General features: G+C 43.1%; 1 protein-coding gene across 1 annotated transcript in view; it reads right to left on the bottom strand.

Annotated features, from left to right (window-relative positions):
• The window catches only part of arhgap24 (Rho GTPase activating protein 24), a 440920-nt gene extending 420192 nt beyond the window's left edge, over positions 1-20728 (bottom strand). Inside the window, exon 1 of the mRNA XM_078213984.1 lies at positions 20084-20728. The gene's annotated coding sequence lies outside the window, so the exon portion shown is untranslated. The remainder of the gene's footprint in view (positions 1-20083) is intronic.
• Positions 20729-21095: the final 367 nt, after the last annotated feature.

The following is a 21095-nucleotide window of genomic DNA, read 5'->3' as shown; positions in this document are numbered from 1 at the left end:
TGGCATCTGATGGAATCCAATTCAATGAATAAATTGGAATTTGAAAGCTTGTCTCAAAAATGGTGACCACGACAAGTCATTAATTATTGTTAAAAACCACCTGGACTCACTAACATCCTTTAAGGGCCAAAATCAGCCATTCTTAGCCTGGTCTGACCGATATATGACTCCAGATCCACGGTAATGTGGTTAATGGCCTAGCAAGTCGCTCAGTTCAATGGCAATTAGGATTGGGCAATAAATGCTGGTCTTGCCAGTGATACCCACATCTCATGAAAGATTTTTTTAAAAACTTCAACTATCCTGTTCATCAAGGTGAGGGATGTTAATGCTGTGGAATGGAAACCACCACATCTGTTTGAGGAACCCAGTGCTAATATCAAATGTTGAAATGTTAAATAAAACACAGCCAAAAGTAGTTTCCACTACTTGCCCTACCAACTTTCCTCAGCTCTATTTTTTTGGAGAACATCCCATAATATCAGTCAAACATTGTCTTTTTCCATTTGCCTCAGCAGCCATCCTGTTGCCTCTGGGTGAGATACTAAGCAGTGCAAAACTGAGGCAGTTTTGTACCTTTAGACCTTGGCCAATTAAGAGCTGGATTGAGATTGCCCAAATGAATATAACCTTGTAGTCAGCATGGATGAAGTATATACACCTAGCTTGGGTGCTTTAATGATGCCAGGCAGTATTTTGGAGGTTCAACTAATATATCAAGGTTTTCTGGCTATAAAGTAAAAGTAAAGTTTATTTATCAGTCTCAAGTAAGGCACTGCAATTAAGTTACTGTGAAATTCCCCTAGTCGCCACACTCCGGCGCCTGTTCAGATGAATGCACCTAACCAGCAAGTCTTTCAGATTGTGGGAAGAAACCGGAGCACCCGGAGGAAACCCACGCAGACATGGGGAGAACGTGCAAACTCCACACAGACAGTTACCCAAGCTGGGAATCGAACCTGGGTCTCTGGTGCTGTGAAGCAGCAGTGCTAACCACTGTGCTACCGTGCCGCCCTATGATCGCTGCGGCCCAATCCCCTCTTCCCACTGTCCCACTCAACTGGCTAATGCATTGAAATGAGAGCCTCGCCCTTCAGAACCATTCCCAGCAATAATTCTAGCGAATGTGGCCTCCATGTATTTAGGAGGGAACTCTCATGTGGTATGACTACCTATGGTTTATACTGACCACAATAACAAGAATTAGCACAAGAGATAGCGTCAAGAGTCATAGGGCTGGATTTTATAAGACGCTATGTTCCTCGTGCCCCCAGCTAAAAATTGGGTGGGTGATGCCCACCCATGATCCCAATAGGATGCCCTACAGCAGTTTAATGCTGGGAGCAACATTAATTGGTTAAGGTGAGACTTCCACCCCTATGTCAGGAAGAAGTCACGCGCTAGAGTGCTGCCGGAAAATCGGATTCGTTGGCAACTCTTTTGGATCAGCTGCGCCAGTGGCAGTGGTGGCAACTGCTGTGACTACAGGCAGTCCCCAACATGCCAAGGAGCCCAAGTAAGTCTGGGGTCAGGGGTCACAGTGAGTGGGGTGACTGGGGAGGGGTTTGGGGGCCAGGTTCAATAGGCTGGATGGAGGATTAAAGGGGGAAGATTACCTGTGTGGTAGATGTGTCTGACTGGCTTGGCGCCCACATAAGAAGCTGCCCTCAACATTGCCCAACACCAGCTAAAGCTGCCAGGCACCCTGCATGTCATGGGCCTCCATCATCGCTGGCGTGAAACTGATTTCTGGGCCTCCCATCATATTCTATCCCCCACGCTCATCTTCAAACCTGCCAGCGGAAGCTTGAGATAGTTCTGCCCAATGTCTTCAGACCACCAGATGTCAACATTTGAGTCTCCGTTCAGCTTCCCTTCAATACCAAATGAAGGAACGCTATGCTATACTTACAGCTTAACTTAAAAATACTGATAGATTGTTTCTGTATCTGGCAATTCTTCAATTGATATGGGCTGATGCTGCTGATAAGCTGTTTTGCACTGCTGAAACATTTTCCTGTGTGCTATCTTTAATATAGTTGCTAAATCATCTCAAAGAAACAAGAAACCTTCATTTGACCCAACTAGAACCAAATCATTCTTTCAAACTTACTCTGTGAAACTTCACATAAAAAAATAACAGAAGGTAAATTCTCTGAAGCTGTGCTCCTGTCTTGGAGCATTGTCTGATGAGAGTCTGAATTTGAATTGGGCCCAGAGGGCAAACCTGCAATCCACACTGCTCCTGAGTTATAACTGATTCATTTTAGTGACCTTGGACAACTTGACCTCTGTACTTGATTCTCCAATCCGCATTCCCATCAAAGAAGGCTCCATGCCATTGGCTTCACTCAGCAAGATTTACCCGAGCAACTCAACCTCTGCACTGAAACCACTTAATTTACAAAAACCTCTCTGCCTCTGCACTGAAACCTATTCTTTGAAGCAAAATATTTTGCAACGTCACCACCAAAACTGGTTCCTTCTTAAAAAAAATATTATTGCCTTTTTCTTTACATTGGAAATAATACTTTCAGCTGTTTTTCCAGTGGGTTCAGAAGTTATGAGTGTTGCCAACACGACATAATTGATACAGAAACATAAAAACAGATTTAGCACAGGAGGAGCACTGAATGCAGGTCCCTCACCGGGCTCAATTTATATATCTTCATCACAATCTAATCTCATATTCTCTTTCTCACATATCATTTTCTTCTCCAGTTTCCAGTGTCAAGCTGTGCAAGGGGTTAGGCCTGCGCAGGGCATGTCAGAGTTAGGATGCTGGACTGACTCCAGATGAGTGAATCTGATGTGAAAAGCACTTTGTGTGTGTTTCACCTTTATGATATCCAGGTGTGAGGAGACAGGATAATCAGCCTCAACATATCCTCCTACAGCGAGCAGTTCAAAAATGCATACAGCATTCCAGATGTGGCCTAATCATTTCTTGTCGAGTCAGTGCAACCTCTTTGCTTTTGTAGTGAATCTCCCTTTTAAATGCCGCAACCATGTCTGATGTTTTAAACTCTACAAGTTTTTAACTTGTCCAACCACATTTTAATGATTTATGTTCCTGCACATCTAAGTACATTTCCTCTACTACTACAATGAAAAATGTACGACTTTAGATATAGTTTCAATTCCAAGGCCAGGAGTTTCCGGCCCTGCTATGGCAGGATCCGCCAGGGGGAGAGATGCAGTGGTCCAGCCAATAGTTCACTGACTTTTGGCAAGGTCAGAAGATCCCAGCGGTGGGTGTGGCCGGAAAATCCCGGCCTATATATTCGCTCTCATTGCGCCATCTCTTACAACCTCAAGCTGCGTTTACCATTCATCTATCCATTGCCCTAACTTTTGCCATAATACTGTCTCCTGCTTTCTTCCTGTTAACCTGCTACTTTTATATCAACATCAAATTTTGACATCCACCATTGTGTGGCTCAGTTCAAATCATTTACACATACAAATCTTTTTAAACGTGGTTGCCACTCCTATGTCATATCAATTTAATGTTCTCTGAACATAGAAGTAAATATTTTTTCATCAGATATGAATGTTTCTGGCAACACCAGCATTTATTGCCCAGCTCTAACTGACCTTGCAAAGGTGGTGGTCAGCTGCTTTCTTGAGCCTCTGCAGTCCATGAGTTGTTGGTACATCCACAATGCTCTTATCAAGGGGGAATTCCAAGATTTTGACCCAGCAACAGTGAGGAATGATCATTATAATTCTAAGTCAGAATGGTGAATGACTTGGAAGGGAACTTGCAAGTGGTGGTGTTCCCTGCCCTTACCCTTTTAGGTGATAAAGGTTGCAGGTTTGGAAGGTGCTGTCAAAGGAGCCTTGGTGAGTTGCTGCGGTGCATCTTGTACGTAGCAATGCAGCCAACATTCATTGGTGGTGGAAAGAATGAATCTTTGGGGTGATGGACGGGGGATGGAGTGCCAATTAAGTGGGCTGCTTTGTCCTGTATGCTACTAAGCTTCTTGAGTATTCTCAGAGTTGCACTCATCCAGGCAAGTGGAGAATATTCAATTGCACTCCTGACTTGTGCCTTGTCACAGTGACCAGGCTTTGGATGGTTAGGAAATTAGTTACTCACAGAATGGTACTGTTCCTGTTACGCCAGGCAACTACTTTTCTGAAATTTTTAACATTTGTTTAAAACTTTCGGGAAGTCCACATAAATGTCTTAGACTGCATCCGCATCTATACTTTTCATTATTTTCTGCAAGAAATTCGATTAGCGTAGTCACAAATCCATATTGACTATCTTTCATGAGTCCTGCCCTTCCCAGACTCATTTATTTTATTTCTAATTATAGTGTCCAACAATTTTCTGATGACTAATGCAATGCTAGTTAATCAATAGCTCTCAGCCTATCTCTTTCTGCCTTTTGAACAGAGGTGCAACATTCGTCACTTTGCAGTCCTTCATCACAGTTGGATTATGTGATAGGTGGCTAGAGGAACAAGATACAGTGATGAAGTTGCTGCCACTTCATTGAACATTTCCGAGCTTGTTGATGCTAATGTTTAAAGGGATATTCGCCATGTAAAATAACTTGACCCCTTGTTCTTTATTTGAACAGAGAGAGGAATCAGCGGAACCTTGCACTATTTTCTTAATGCCCATTGTGTGATTTTGATGTGATTGAGATCTGCATTTCTAAACAAATGAAAATAATTTCCAAAAGTTGCATCAAATAATTAATCCGGCAGTTCTTTATTTTTCAATTGCAAAAGATATCTGATTACAATGCTTTGTGTTCCTGTTGGCTGAAAGATTTGATTTGATTTATTATTGTCACATATATTGGGATACAATGAAAAGTATTATTTCTTGCGCACTATACAGACAAAACATACCATTCATAGAGTACATAAGGGAGGAGGAAAGGAGAGGGTGCAGAATATAGTGTTGCAGTTACTGATAGGGTGAATAGAAAGATCAGCTTAATATATGGTAGGTCCCTTCAAAAGTCTTATGGCAGCAGGGAAGAAGCCGTTCTTGAGTCAGTTGGTATGTGATCTCAAGGTTAAGAGGGAAACATTGCTGCTAAGTGGAGATTTCTTAATGGGATAGGGCAACAGAAAGGAACTGATCAATGAATCGTGAGGGGAGATCAAATGAAAGGAAGTAAGTTAGCAGAATTCTAAATCTGAGAGGTATCCCAAAGAAATGTCTTACAGTAATAAAACAAAGTAATTCTCATTTTTGTACTTGAATCCCCTTTTTTGAGAGAAAACAAATGTGGAATTACATTTGATAGATCTGTGAAAAAGGCAACAATTTATATTCTATTATTATATTCTATGACTGGTAAATGCCTCACTTCCAACATGTGTGCAGCATATAAAAAATATTTCAGTACATTATATGACCCCCACAGCAGTGGTGTAGATCCTGTAGATTCCACATGCTGCAACCATGCACACCTTACTACAGGATGCACTGCAGCAACTCACCAATGCTTCATCAACAGTGCGTCCCAAATCCATGACTTCCATTTCCAAGAAGGACCAGGACAACAACACCATCTGGAGGTTCCCCTCCAAGTCACTCACCATCCTGACTCAGAAATATATATCCTTCACTGTCCTTGAACTCCCTCCTTAACAACACGGTGGGTGTACGTACCTACACCTCAGGGACTTCAGTGGCTCATGAAGACAGCTCACCACCAAGGACCACCATCAAGGACAGCTAGTGATGGGCAATAAATGCTGGCCTAGTTAATGACGTCCACATTCCGTAAATGAATTTAAAAAAGAGTGAGATCATCACCCCCAAGATTCTCTCCCAGTCAAATGCCATGTTGACTTGAACAGTTTCTTCCTGGTTACTCAGTTGAAATCCCGGGGGGTGCGATTCAGTTGGGCCATCATCTACACCCATTAACAGGACACAAAATGATTGCACACCGGCCTCTGCCAGAATGCTGAACCACCGTGGTGGGCGGGAGTGCACATCTCTGCTGTCATTTTACACTGGAAACTGATGTTTTGGCTCCTGTAAATTACCCACAGCAAGGGGTGATGGTGGGGGAGGGGGGGGGGGGGGGGGGGGGAGGGGGGAGGTGATGGTGGGGGGGGGGGGTGATGGTGGGGAGGGGGGTCTGGAAATTTCCATCCATCAGAAATGTTTAAACATCCAGGTATAGACTTCCCGAAATCATTTGTGCTCATGCTAACGGAACAATGTGGTGACTTGGGAACAGATTTTCAGAGCAAACATTCCCTGGCCTGTATGAATTTGACTGCTTAAACTCACAGAATGCGCAATGGTGTCTCATGAAATCTAGGCTGGAGATTAACCTACAGATTTATGTTTCAATAACCAGACAAATCTGATAAAATGGGTCACAAACTGCTTTGGTTCTAATGTTACGGTTGTGACCCAGTTCATGGGCTTAATGCCCACATTACCAATCACTGCACACAATATTACATCTAACCCTGGTGCAGTTATGCATACTCAGAATTGACCTTAATATTTTTTGGGGCCTGGGGCAAAGTCAATTTTGCACCTTCCCTATTCTCAATGAGGCTCTTGACCCTGTCTCCCAGAGCTTGTTTACCACAGAGAGAATTTATGTTATTGATAATCTGAAACACAGTCTGTCAGTCTGTCCACTCTTTCTGCAGCTGCAATTTCTGCGCTTTCTTACAATAACAACTTAAAATATCCCAAGGTGCTTCACAGGAGGTGGCACGGTGGCACAGTGGTTAGCACTGCTGCCTCACAGTGCCAGGGACCCGGGTTCAATTCCAGCCTTGGGTGACTGTGGAGTTTGCATGTTCTCCCAGTGTCTGTGTGGTTCCTCCGGGTGCTCTGGTTTCCTCCCATATTCCAAAGATATGCGGGTTAGGTGGATTGGCCATGGTAAATTGTCCCTTAGTGTCCCAAGATGTGTAGGTTGGGGGATTAGCAGGCTAAATATGTGGGGTTACAGGGATGGGGGGGGGGGGGAGGCTGGTAAGATGCTCTATCGGGAAGCCAGTGTAGACTCAATAGGTTGAATGGCCTCCCCCTGCACTGTAGAGATTCCAGGAACATTATAAAACAAAGTCTGATATGAAACCGCATAAAGAGATATTAAAACAGGTAACCAAAAGTATAATGATCAAAGAGGTAGGTTTAAGGAAATCTTAAAGTGGGTAGAGAGGCAGAATTGTGTAAAAAGGGTATTCCAGGTTTTGGGGCCGAAGCAACTGAAGGCATGGCTGCTAATGTTGGAGCAATGAAAATCAGTGATGCACCGGAGAGCAGAATTGGAGGAGCAGAGATACCTTGGAGGACTGAGGAGCTTGAGAGAGGACAGAAATGGGCTGGGTTGGAGAGGGGGTTGGTAGGGTGGGCGAGGAGAGGCTGTAGAGGGATTTGAAAACAAGGATGAGAATTTTAATATCAGGCGGAGCTCTAACAAAGGGTCATCCAGAATCGAAACGTTGGCTCTATTCTCTCTCCACAGATGCTATCAGACCTGCTGAAATTTTCCAGCATTCTCTGTGTTTACATTTTTCCTCCTATCAGTCTTCAATGATTGATCTCTTATCTTAGGGATGTGCCCGGTGGCTTTCATTCCCAAGCCAAGGGAAAGAAATTCTCAGTCATCGACCCTGTAAAGCCCCTTCGGAATCTTATTTAGAATAGGATAAAATCATAGAATCCCTACAGTGCAGGAGGAGGCCATTCAGCCCATCGAGCTTGCACTGACAACAATTTCATCCAGGCCCTATCCCATAACCCCACATACTTATCCTGATAATTTCCCTGACACTAGGGAGAAATTTAGCATGGCCAATCCACCTAACCTGCATATCTTTGGACTGTGAGAGGAAACACCCGGAGGAAACCCACGCAGACTCGGAAAGAATGTGCAAACTCCACGCAGACAGTGACCTGAGGCCAGAATTGACCACAGGTCCCTGGCACTGTGAGGCAGCAATGCTAACCACTGTGCCACCCACCGTGCCACCGTGCTGCCTTTTCTTTTCCTCAGGTAATAAAGACCCGGTTTCCTCAATCCCTCCTCATAAGACGATCCCCATTGTTTCAGGGAGATCATCTTCCATTCTCTAAAGCAGAGTAGAGACCACATTTACTCAGGCTCTCATCATAGGACAACCTCTCATCCCAGGAACTAATCTAATGAGCCTTCACCACATCACCTCCAGTGCACATTTATCCTTCCTTAGATATGGAGACAAAAACTGCACAAAGTACCTCAGGTGTGGCCTCAGCAAAGCTCTGCATAATTGTAGTAAGACTTCCATATTGTTGTACTCCAAACCCTTTGCAATAAAGCTGGAAATGCCTAATTGCTTGCTCAACCTGCATGTTAACTTTACTAATAAATAAGCAGAGATTAGGCAAAAGACACTTTAAATTTTGAATTTAATTATACAAGACGAGTTTGGCAACAGAAATGATAGGAAACGTCCAAAAATCTGTCCTGAAATTGCATTCCCTGTCTGGAATGATATTTCTAGTCATTTGAAATGTTGGTTTGGCATCTACAAATGATTTACAACCCAGCTGAGCTTCCATGCTTTCCGCTTTATTGTGCTAATAGGTGGCTTAGCATTGACATTTATAACACAATAAAAATAGTTAATTGAAGTTATTAGAGGTTGTGATGTGTTTGAGAGTCCTTTATACCACACAGCACCACAGATCTATCTGCCTGAGGATTTTGGATGATGGGGAAAAGGGCCGATCAGCCGTTCTTTATGGAATTCTTCCAGTTTTCATTTTGGAAGAGGAACTCTCCCGATGTGGAAAGTAGCAATTACATGAGCACAAATATACAGGTTGGACTTCACCTGAATAGGGACCAGGGTACTTGCCTCCAGCCCTCTGCAGTGCTAGCCTACAGAAATTTCCACATAAAATGCCGTTCTGAAGGTACACTAGATCAGGTTAAAACAATGTTGTTTCAAGGGCTTTTTTGAGGATTTTTTTGGGGGGGACTTTTTGAGTTTTTTGGGGCTAATTTATTTATTTTCATAGAATCCCTACAGTGCAGATGGAGGCCCATCGAGCCTGCAACGACAACAATCCCACCCAGGCCCTATCCCCATAACTCCACGTATTAACCCTGCTGATGCCCCTGACACTAAGGGACAATTTAAGCATGGTCAATCCACCTAACCTGGGAGGAAACCGGAGCACCTGAAGGAAACCCGCGCAGGCACGGGGGAAATGTGCAAACTCCACACAGACAATCACCTGAGAAGTTCAAGACACTGTTCTTCTTTAGTTCCTTGGTATTTTCCCTCAAATTTGTATTGTGAATTCAATTCCCGGTTTATAATAAGAAACCAAGATCAGAGTCGGCTCAAATTCCAACTATGTGAAGCAATGAAACAGAAATTGAAGGGTTAGGGAGAAAGAGTAATGGATGCAAAGCTACAGATAAAGTTTAACATAAGGTATGAGATTCAATACTGTAAACCAATCAAGATCATTAATTGTAAGTCAACTGAGTTTCACTGACCTTCACTTGGGTGAATGACCCAGGTTTTTGTCAGGACGGAGATAAAAAAAATGTTATTTTATCCCATTTCTTTAGGGGTCCTGATGTCTGCCATTGGTAGATACTAGATGAGTTGGCATGATAGATGCAAGGGCAAAGGGTAGTAGGTGGGGGGGCACGGGTTCACATAGAGGCTTTAAAGGGCCACGGGGAGAGGGTGGAGGAGCAGAGATTGGCCTGGAGGTTATGGAGATGGGTGAGTGGTATGGGTTGACATGGAGGGTTGGGTGGGGGGGGCATGAGGTGGTGTTGGTTACCAACGATAAGGAATGGGGAGTGTGTTAGGGGTGGTGGTGAGGGTGAGGGATATTTCATATTTTAATCTTTATTTTTAAACTTGGAAATAGTGCCAGAATCCCGAAACAGGCTTTACACCCAGCATGCCTCCATACCTGGCATCATCCTCAGTGTTTCCAGGTTGCCTGGCCCAGACGTCTAAACCAGCCCACCCCTAAATAATGTCCTTGCAATTCAATTCCAGTTTATAATGCATTGTTGGAAATATCAGTCCAAAATACCAAATGACTGAACCAGTTATAATAAAACAGAAAAATACCACAATAAAGCTCCACTGCTTCTCTCCACCCCTCACAGCGTGGGAGGGAAACACACACAAACACATAGTCTGGACTGCTGCCCACCAGTGCCAGCCACTCCCAAGGTGCAAACCTGCTGGTTGAAACTGGGCTCAACACCGCTGTAGGCGTATCTCCCAGAGTCGAGACTCCGTGACTCTCCACCAGCAAGATAACAAATCCAGGACATGAATCTATGATAACACTTCCCTGACAGGCTATGGCCCCAATGACTGGTATCTGTTTAGGCCAAAGCCATAACCCAGAGCTGGTCTCTAGTTGCCCGCCGGGGGCATTCACCAGTCGCTGCTAAGGGTCACTATGCTTATAGTGTTATAGTGTTGATGCCAGAGCCCCCATTTAACTGACAATTGAGAATCTGGAGCCGGACACCAACAGATCCCAGGACTAGACGAAGACCCGCAACTACCCCCAGCTCACCATCTGCAATAGCATGGAGCTTATCAGGCTGTTGGGAGGACACACTATGGACCAGAGTGGGGTCCAGCCCAACATCCAGGCTGTGCTGCTGCCCAAGCAAACTGGACAACCCAGCAAGTTAACAGAACATCATCAGACAAAAAGAGCGAGACGGAGAAGTCATGTGATTGGAGAAGCTGAAGCAACAACCTGGGAGAGACCGAATCTGTGATTGGAGGAGCAGTTCCTCACTGATCCTCCCTTGCACTTGTCACTATAAAAATAGAGAAGAGTGATCGTTCTTGAATCTTAGTTAGGAGCTATTTGTGAGATTTTGACGAGATGGTGGAGTAGGCAGATAGGTGGCAGATGAAATTCAATGTGGAGAAGTGTGAGGTGATGCATTTTGGTGGGAAAAACATGGAGAGACAATATAAAATATGTGGTAAAGTTCTTAGATTATTGAAGCGGCAGGACAGGTGGAGAGAGCGGCATGGTGGCACAGTGGGTAGCATTGCTGCCTCACAGTGTCAGGAACCCGGGTTCGATTATTCCCGGCTTGGGGTCACTGTCTGTGTGGAGTTTGCACGTTCTCCCCGTGTCTGCATGGGTTTCCTCCAGGTGCTCCGGCTTCCTCCCATAGTCTGAAAGATGTGCTGGTTAGGTGCATTAAGCCTAACAGGCGCCAGAGTGTGGTGACGAGGGGAATTTCACAGTAAATTCATTGCAGTGTTAATGTAAGCTTGGAACAATAAGTAAACTTTACTTTAATATAGCATATAGTATCCTGGGCTTCATTAATAGGAGCATTGAATACAAGAGCAAGAAGGTTATGCTGAACTTATAAAAGGCACTAGTATATTGTGTACAGTTCTGGGCACCACACGATAGGAAGGGTGTGAACACATAGGAGAGGGTGCAGAAGGGGTTCCAGGAATGAGAAGCTTCAGTTATGAGGATAAATTGGCGAGGTTGGGACTGTTCTCCTTGGAGAAAAGAAGGCTAAGAGGACATTTGATAGAGATGTTCAAAATCATGAGGGGGTGGACAGAGAAGATAGGGAGAAAGTGCTCCTGTTCGTAAAAGGATCGAGGATAAGAGGGCAGATTTAAAGTGATTTACAAAAGAAGCAGATGAGATGTGAGAATGTGAATGGTTCGAGTCTGGAATGCTCTGCCTGGAAGAGTGATGGAAGTAGGTTCAATCGAGGGCATCAGATGGTTATTTGAACAGAAACAATGTGTCAAGGTACGGGGAAAAGGCAGGGGATTGGTACAAAGTCATAATGCTCGTTTGGAGTGCTGGTACAGACATGATGGGGCAAATGGCCTCCTTCTGCATGGTAACAATTCTGTGATTGTGATTAAATTTATTTGCTGACTCCATGTACTGTGAATGTTGCACCAGCTCCTTGGATCAGGCTAGCAGCATTCTGCAGTATAGTGTAGTTGGAATGGTGAGGATTCTGGTGGCGCAGTGCACAACTTTGCCCTGCTACAATGGGCCCTCATGGAATTCCTAGAGGAGCAAGGCATCCTATGGCAGCAGTGGAAGCAGGTAGACAACCAGCAAGAACATAACAAGGATGCAGAGGACAGCCCACTACTGGATGTAAGAGCCATCTTGATGGGGAAGACCTTCTTTTCTTACATCATATCTACTCACTACTTCAGCTATCCTTTCTTCTTCTGATCACAAATGTTCCTTCATCTGCAGCCTCTTCCTTGTGTATACCAGCTCAATGGCTATGGTTCATTCCATTACAAACACTCCTAAATCTTGTCAAGAACAGACTCCATGTAAGTCAACTTTTGTGCATTGTTGATCAAAATCTATAACGTATCAGTGTCCAACAATCATTTTACTTACTTGCACCCTGATGGGAGTTATAAATGTAATTCCTTATACCTCTTTCTTCCTCTTCATCCTTCTAAATCTTTCCATTGATCTTATATTTCCATTTCTTCTTTTCCCCAATTAAATGTATTACCTCACAATCTTCTCATTACATTGTATCTGCCATCTATCCACTCATTTTATTAACCTGTCTGCAACCTCCTGATTTTTTTTACCGCCCCCTTTACAGTTTATCAAACATCCTGCATTAGTGCCATCAGTACATTGTAATATTGTGCTCACCGTACCTGACGCTAATCATACAAATGTATTGAAAACAAAACTGGGCCCATTTCCAACACCTGTCCAATCAAGCAGTGCCCATTTAGCAATTGTTCCCTGTTTGTCAGCCAACTTTTTTCCCATGTTGTTATTTTTTTTTAATCATAGGTATGAATTTTTGTAACAAGCCTCCTATATGATATGTTATCAAACATATTCTGCAAATCCATATAAACTAACTGAATCATTCCTTCTAACTGCGAACAAGGATCGATGATAGAGGCAGAAATTTCTGCAACTTCTGCATTTGATGGAAATTTTGCTTGCTGCTGCAGTGCCTCACTTGTGTTTACCTTTGCTGGGTTGAATTTCTTATATTCCGCAGCATACGTCTTGTTCATTAGTGTTTGCTCTTTCTGCCACCCTGCCTGACCTTTGACCCCACTAGCAATACCATCAGTAAATTTGTCAAGCAGAGGTGTATCATTGCTGATGGTTGGAAGAAAGAAGCGTTCTCTGTCTCCTGAAACTCAGGCTGGAGCTGCTGGCAGTCACCTTTTCAAATAATCCTGTTAAATTCATCAAACTCGACTTGTCCTTAACAAGTATATGTTGGCTATCCTTGAACATCAGGTGCCTCTAAGTGATCAGTAATTAGATGCTGAATTATGTATTAATGAGTCTGCCCACAAATGAATTCAGTCTAATTGGCGTATAGCTATCCAGGTTTATCACTCTCATCCTTTTTGAACAGAGATGTTACATTTCCTATCCTCCAAAGCGCAATTCGGATATTTGAGGAGGATTGAAAAGATGTAGTCAGAAGCTGTGCTAGTTGCTGACCTTGTTCACCATCCAAAGGTGGATGCCATCCGGATCAGCCATTTATCCATTTTAAATTTTGATTCTTGCCCGAAACCATTCCTTTTCTATATTTCCTCTAATGGTTGTTCCATATTCTTCTTTAGTACTAAGGGGATCAGGAGATGTGGGAACAGTGTAGGAAAGTCCAAGGTGATACAGATATTCAGCTATGAGTGACAGGGCAGGCTTGATGGCCTACACATACTTCTATAATAATGTTCCTATGTGTACATACATTTTCATTCACACCATCATTTGAAAAAGTATTTATAATCACATCTATTTATCTTTGTCCATCATTCATTCATTTCCCCCTCATTCTTGAGTGATACTTTTGATACTTTTTAACTCTTAATATGCCAATAAAAGCCTTTATTATTTCCTTTTTATATGACCAATTAGCCTGCTTTCATATTCCATTGTAGTCCCTCTAATCACATCAAATTTGCATCAAGACCCCACTAAACTTTCGAGATTTAAAGTTTATTTATTAGTGTCACAGGCAGGCTTACATTAACACCGCAATGAAGTTACTGCAAAAATCCCCTAGTCGCCACACTCCGGTGCCTGTTTAGGTACACTGAAGGAGAATTTAGCATGGCCAGTGCACCTAACCAGCACATCTTTTGGACTGTGGGAGGAAGCCAGAGCACCGGGAGGAAACCCATGCAGATACGGGAAGAACATGCAGACTCCGCACAGTGACCCAAGCTGGGAATCGAATCGGGGTTGCTGTGACTAAATTGCCCTGTGAAGAAGGAGATTGGAATAGCTGGGAAGCAGAGTTTTGTAGGAGAGGCACAAGGATTTAAGACCTAGTTTACTGATTTTAATGTTAAATAGTCCAAAATCATGAGAAAGATCACAAGCGAAGAGCCATGATGACCTGGCAGCTGGCATTTGCCTACCACCTTCCCTGTCCTCATGAGCACCAATGGTTCCTCCTTCTGGGGCTTGAGAGAAGAGGTCTTCCAATTTTGGCCAATTCCTCTCTCATGTTTTTGGATTCATTGGAAAATAATGCAAAATATGAGGATATCAATTTGTTGCCACAAGATGAGACAGGTACATGAAAAAAACTACATAATATGTTGAATCTTTTGGCAGTCACCATAAATGTGATTTTTCTGGGTCTGTCCTACAGTGCACTGAATCTCCAGGGCCAGGATTTTATGGCTGCTCTTCCCTTGTAGGATACTATAGTCCCACCGAGCTAAATGGAGATGTAACAAGCTCGCAGTTGGTGGGGGGCGGGGGGGCGGCAGCACACACTATGTTGAGATTGTGAAACCCAGGAAAATTGGGAAGATTCTTTTATAGATGTACCATCTGAATGACACACACAATCTTTGCTGCGCCCAGGTGATTCAGTGTGTCTGGCTGCCGTCCCATGAAATAGCCCTCATGTATGGAAGGCTTTGACTGATAGACTACTTGCAGGTGAAAGCTGAGATTTAAAGGGCTTTCTTGAATTAACGCGGAGCACTTGAAACATTTCAACACAGTGAAGAGGTTTCATGTGACCTACATTGGACAGTACATTTTGGAAGCTGAGGCTGACTCCTCTTATCTTGTTTTGTCTCGTAAAGTTATTAAACTTCATGCGCCACTGAGTGGCCTGCACGACCTCCTTTCTCTAATCATTCTCTCTCAACCAAGAGGGCCTCAGTCCTCAGCTTCATTTGTGCCAGTGACGTCTCAGACAACTTGGGGGCTCTGCAAACTCCAACTGACCACTAAAGCATTCCCCAAAAGTGTTGATTGCTGCTGACGCCTTGTCCTTTAAGTTGTTGTAGATATGTAATTCCTGCACAAAACATCTCACACTCCGAGTTGAATTGCCATGAAAAGCATTGGCAACACCGTGAACTCTTGCTGAATATTTGATTTAGACTGAGCTCACCAGGAGCAGCAGTGTCAAATCCGACAATTTAAAAAATCCCACCTGTCACAGAGGAAGATGTTCAGAAAAACAACTATCTGGATGAGCTAATGGAGAGCCAATGGTTTTGGGGCTGTAACCCCCAACCTGTTTTCAGTAGATCAATAATAAAGGGGAGAAAACTGGAGGCAAGGCTGACGGGAAGGAACATGCTAGAAAATAAAGAAGAGGGTTCTTTCAGAATCAGTGATAATCATAACTCACTTTACATCCGATATCAGATTCTGTGTTATCGTTTGAGTTTGATGACTGACGAAAAGTAAGCAAGCTGAAAAGTTAACACTGTTTTGCTCTTCAGACATACTGCCTGGCCTGCTGAGTATTTTCTGTTTTTATTTCAGATTTTCAGTCTCTGCAATATTTTGCTTTTGTACTTTAACTGTGTTCTGTCTTCATTCGACAGCTGCAACATGTACAACAATGATCATTAGGCAGAGATCTGGCAATTCTGGCTGATTTCCCACTTCATTGCCCAACTCTAGCAAGTCAACTGCTGCTCTGGCAATGGTCAATGCAAACCAGAACCTTCCGGTGTGTACCACTTAGTTTCAACTAAAATGCTGCCACAACCAACCAGGTTTTTTTGGTCCGGAAGCTGGATTGTTTGATGTTGGGGGGTGGGGTGGGGGCATTAGGGATTTAAAATACATTCTTTAAGGTCTCAAGTATATGTATTTAGATTTTATGAAATGAGAAAGGAAACCAGAAGTATTTTTTATGATTCCTTTTTTCTTTTGAAAGGGGCATGTCACTCTCCTTCATCACACACAGCAATATCTGTCAAGTGACTGTTATTCCAATTGGAAGATTTCAGGTTAAGCAAAAAACATTAATGTGATGGTAATGTGCTTGTTATGAATGGAGCAAAGGTAGATATGCAGAAGTCAAAAGGGTGAATGGATAAAAAATAATTTTGTTCCAAATCCATCAAAAATCTTGAAGGTTTTCTAGTAATTCCAATCACACTGGAATCCCCTGTCAAAGTGAGCTTTCTATCTGCTTTTAAAAGAAATATTTATGTATTGCATTCGAAAGGACATACCAGAACATGATCTTTAAGTTTCAGCAATGCTTATAAAGACAAGCATCTTACCTAGTATGTCTTGTCATGTCAATGCGCTGTACTACAGTGGTACAACACCATGTCATGCCTGTGATTTGCTACACAGTGAGATCCCTGTCTCACCTAAGCAATAAATCAGATCTGAGATTGGGGGTTAAAATTTTGCTGTGACTTAGCTTTACACATACTTCTGTAAAATTTTGGAATGCACTATTTTAAATACGTTAACTCAAAATAAATCCACAAAATTTCAAGATCTTCAGTTCTTGCACACACTGAAGAATGTCACACTCTAAAAGACATACATACATCCTGGGTCACTCTTTTACTCCTCCTGGTGGCAAGTCCCACAGCAATATTTACAAGTGTCAGGAGGACTGACACGCCTGTATGCAATGCTGGTGGTTTGAGCTGGGGGCCCACATTGAAAAAGAAATTGGGGGAATGATCACTGAACGAAACACAGGCAAACAGGTCCAATAAAGAAAATTACAGCTCCGAACAGGCTGATTGGGTAGAAATCTAAACAATGCACACTTGTACAGACATTATGTTGCTATGTGGGTGTTTAGCAATTGTTTTCATTTTTTTGCAAAGTTTACTGCAATGTTCATTTTTTTTTGTTGTAATTACACTGAAATTCTTTCTAAATTTACCCAAAGTGTCACAATGGAGAATGAAACGTGGGTGTGTAATAGATTCCTCTTAGCCTTTTGATTCGACTCCTTTAGCATTTTCAGAATTCTCTAACTTCCATAAAAGTTTCATTTTCAGTTCATTTTTGATCAGTTGCACAGTGCACAATCTGTTTCAAACTGCAGTAGTCATTGTGTCCAATTGAACTGATGGTGCCTAATATGGCCAACACATGGACAGTTTCCATGGTTCTAACTCTGTGCCAATGTACAGAATGGCTCATGCTCAAATGAAGGAGGAAGACAACACTGTTACATCCTTATCACAAACTACACTCTTGACACAAAGTGGGTAACCCATATAAATTTTGAACTGAAATTAAATAGTCGCAAAATAGTCTTTCATTAATCTAGTTTTCTATGTCTTACAGTAACTGTTTAATTTCATTTGATACAACAAAAAGTAGGACTGTGTCACTTTTTTCAGAAATTATGTTTTTTTATTGTTACACCGAGACACTTTTTACCCAGTTGGTCTTGCCTGCTTCCGAATTACACTAAGTGGGACACTGCAGTTGTATTTGGGGAATGGAAACATGAGAACATAAGAAACTCAATGCTGCAGCTGCCCTCCCCTCAACCCCAATGTTTTACATGGTATCCCTGGCAGGGTGGCAGGATTGAGATAATATATTGTGTGGTTGACAGGAGTGTTGACTCTCGAGTATACTGGCAGCATTGTACTATCAATCGAGGTATGTCACTCTTAAACTTTCTTGATGACTTACTGGACAAACAAACAGACCATGGCACTTACATTCCAAAAGGTTATCCCAGTAATCCACTATCATTTGGAACCTCCAGGAAAATGGCGTACATGGCATTTTTACCTATTCATGCTATTTGTCGGGAGAGGGGGGGGGGGCGTACGGACACACACACTCCTCTCGTCATTGTCAAAATTAACTAGAATTTCCATGTGAATCCATTAGGTAGTGAGTTTTAAGGACCGGCAGTCCAGGCTTGGTCTCTGATCCGTATTGATTCAACTGACCGCATAGAATCTTGCAGTGCAGGAGGCCACTCTGTCCATCATGACTGTGAAAGAGTTATCCAATTTGTTTGATACCCCCTCTATCTAGTTCCCCACAGCCTTCTGCATTACCTTCTCAAGTACATATTCAATTCTCTATTGAAAGTTACCGTTGAATCTGGTTTATCTGTGAGAGTGGCAAAAGTACTGCAACATTTCCCTGCTTAAGATCACCGAGACTTTCTGCTGGGATTGTTATTTAATGACCCTGTTGGCGAGTGCAGGAGTGCAGCTGTCAGGTGGAGGGCAACACCTGAACCTGGCACACTGCTGCTTGTAGGGAATATTTTAAAGGAGCCCTGTCCATTGCTGAGCGTGTAAACAGCAGTTCCAGCCTGAACTTCAGGAGACAGAGAACATTCCTTTCCTCCAAGCACATGCAGTGTCAGATCTCTGCTTGACAAATATGTAGAGGGGGTAGATGTGAACCCATGCCAGTGGGGGTGACAGAATAAACAGGGTGGCAAAGGGAGAAAGCACACTAATGAAAGAAATGTATGCTGCAATTTAAGAGACTCAGCCTAGCAGAGACAAACATAAATGAGACACTGCAGCTGCAAGCAAAACTACTGTGGAAAGCAGAAGTCGCAGAAATTCCTGCCTCGATCTTGCCCCCTTGTCAGCAGTTAAAATTATTACTCTTCTGGGAAGAGGAGGGAAAAACCTTATTTTACTGCGGAAAAGTCACAGAACACGCTCAGTTTACAGCCACAAATAGGTCGACAATGCTTCTTCTACAATGGAAATATCAATCCTTTTTGTAAAAGAAAAGATCCTTTGTGATGTGAAACGTTCATCAAGGAATATCACGGGAAATTAATTTTAATATTGTGTACATTGAATTGCGTGATTTTAAAACCCTTTCTCAAAATATGCACCAAGCAAGTGGAGAACACCAGTAAAATGTCTGCAATAAATAGAAAGATCTTACATGATGCAAGTCTGATCCAATTTTATTTTAATAAAGCTATTTATACTGTACCACGTCTCAGCTTTCAACTGTTTCTTTTCCAATATATTGTGGATGTCAAATGTAAATGAATCTACCAGCAGTTAAGACCATGGTAAATATTTTAACCAGACTGCAATATATCTGCTCATTGACAGCACAGACTTGGCCACTCTGATTTTCCAGTCACAGATAAAAACAATGCAAGTGACTGGGGCATTCCAGGACCAAACAGTGACTTCTTACCTTGTGTCAGTTCGGGGCATGCTCAGACTGACTTTAGAATAATATCGTTTTAATATTTCTCAGGGGAATAGTCAACTCATGTGCTTCAGAGATTATTCATAATTATACCCCACCCCCTCCCCCTATGTCCGAGCAGTTCCATTGACCCTGGATCAAGAGTTTTGTGTAATCTGAAGTTTCATGCATCATATTCTGACAGTAAAGTCGACGACCCTGGTGACATCTCCAGTACAACAAAGAAGTTATGCACTATATTCCGAGGTGGATACTTACTAATCTGTTAACGCTTGATTAGTGGATACTAACTCCACAGATAGAAGTGATACTAAATTAGTTTACAGAAGGCTGCAGATTTTTTTGAATTCCACAGAATACATTTGTATTGAATGATCTGTCAGCATTAACCATCACACGCCCAGCCGAAACGTGGCAGAAGCTGTTCAAACTAATCTAACCCAAGTCAATCATTGAAATACAAGTAACAGCAACATTGTCCAATGCCATCGAACACAATACAGCACCGTCGCACACAAACACACAACCAGCTGCTTCCTGGTCTGCAGCGAAGGCTCTTGTCTGACCAGTCCGACCTTTACAACCCATCGCGCACAAATAGCACTTTAAAAAGGTACCTACCGTGGGGGGGCCAGACGAGGAAGTGTGGATGGACCTGGATGAGAATTTGAGAGCGGGAATCAAACGGAGAGAACTGCTCGCACACCAGAAGAACCAACAGCCATAAACCCTGCAGCAGAACCACCAGCCCAGAGAGGAAGTAGATTTTAAATAAGCTATCACTTCAATGAAAAGTTTTCTCCCCCCCCCCACCCCACTCTCTCCTCTTTTGACTGTTCAGACCATCTGTATCGACAAACTCCCAGGGGGTGAAGGGGGTTGGGGGGGAATCTGCTGGCAGCTACCTTATTACAGCTGAGTACAGTCACATCCAATTGAAAATAAAAGTGCCAGCATTTGCGGAGAGTGAGATGCAGGAGTTTGTACAGGGGGAGAGAGAGACAAAGTGTGTTTGTTTGTCTGTCTGGTGATCTGTGTGTGTGTGTGTGTGTACCAGACGGGGCTGCAATAGTCAGTGCTGTACTGACAACCTTCAACCTCTCTGCTTTAGGTTTCAAGTTTCACAGGCAACTGGCAGCACCAGTCGAGGTTACCAGCCGGGGATCACCGCTCCTGTTAGAATAACTCACTGCTCAAACATTCTTCAAGATCATCGCGCCGTAAGCCACTTTGGAGTTGGCAGCCGCACCCCCCCCCCCCCCCCCCGCGCAACTCCCAATGTTAACTGTTTCAACCCTCCTCTCCCCAAATGCATGCGGCAGCTGCAGTAAGCTCTCCCGTTCAGGATTTGGGAGCTGGAAGAGGGGTTTGTAGCTTTTTTTTTAATGTGGAGGAATGGCTAACGTAACAAGCGCAGGGATATATGATAAGCAGTGGCATCCTGAACAAGAGTTGGACCGAATTTTCCCCAGACCAGCTGCGATCCAACACGGATGGCATGTTCCTCCTTGCAGCTTGGAAAACGGATCGGAAACTTTTGCAACCTAAAATTCGAGAGCAAGCAGCCTGCTTTGCAATATAAATAATAACTGACAATTTTAAAAGCCTTCAATTCCACCAGCCAATAGGTTTC

The sequence above is a fragment of the Mustelus asterias genome, chromosome 1 (genome assembly GCF_964213995.1).
Source record: "Mustelus asterias chromosome 1, sMusAst1.hap1.1, whole genome shotgun sequence".
NCBI lineage: Eukaryota > Metazoa > Chordata > Chondrichthyes > Carcharhiniformes > Triakidae > Mustelus > Mustelus asterias.
Note: the sequence above shows the minus strand (reverse complement) of the source record. Positions and strands in the feature narration are given on the sequence as shown.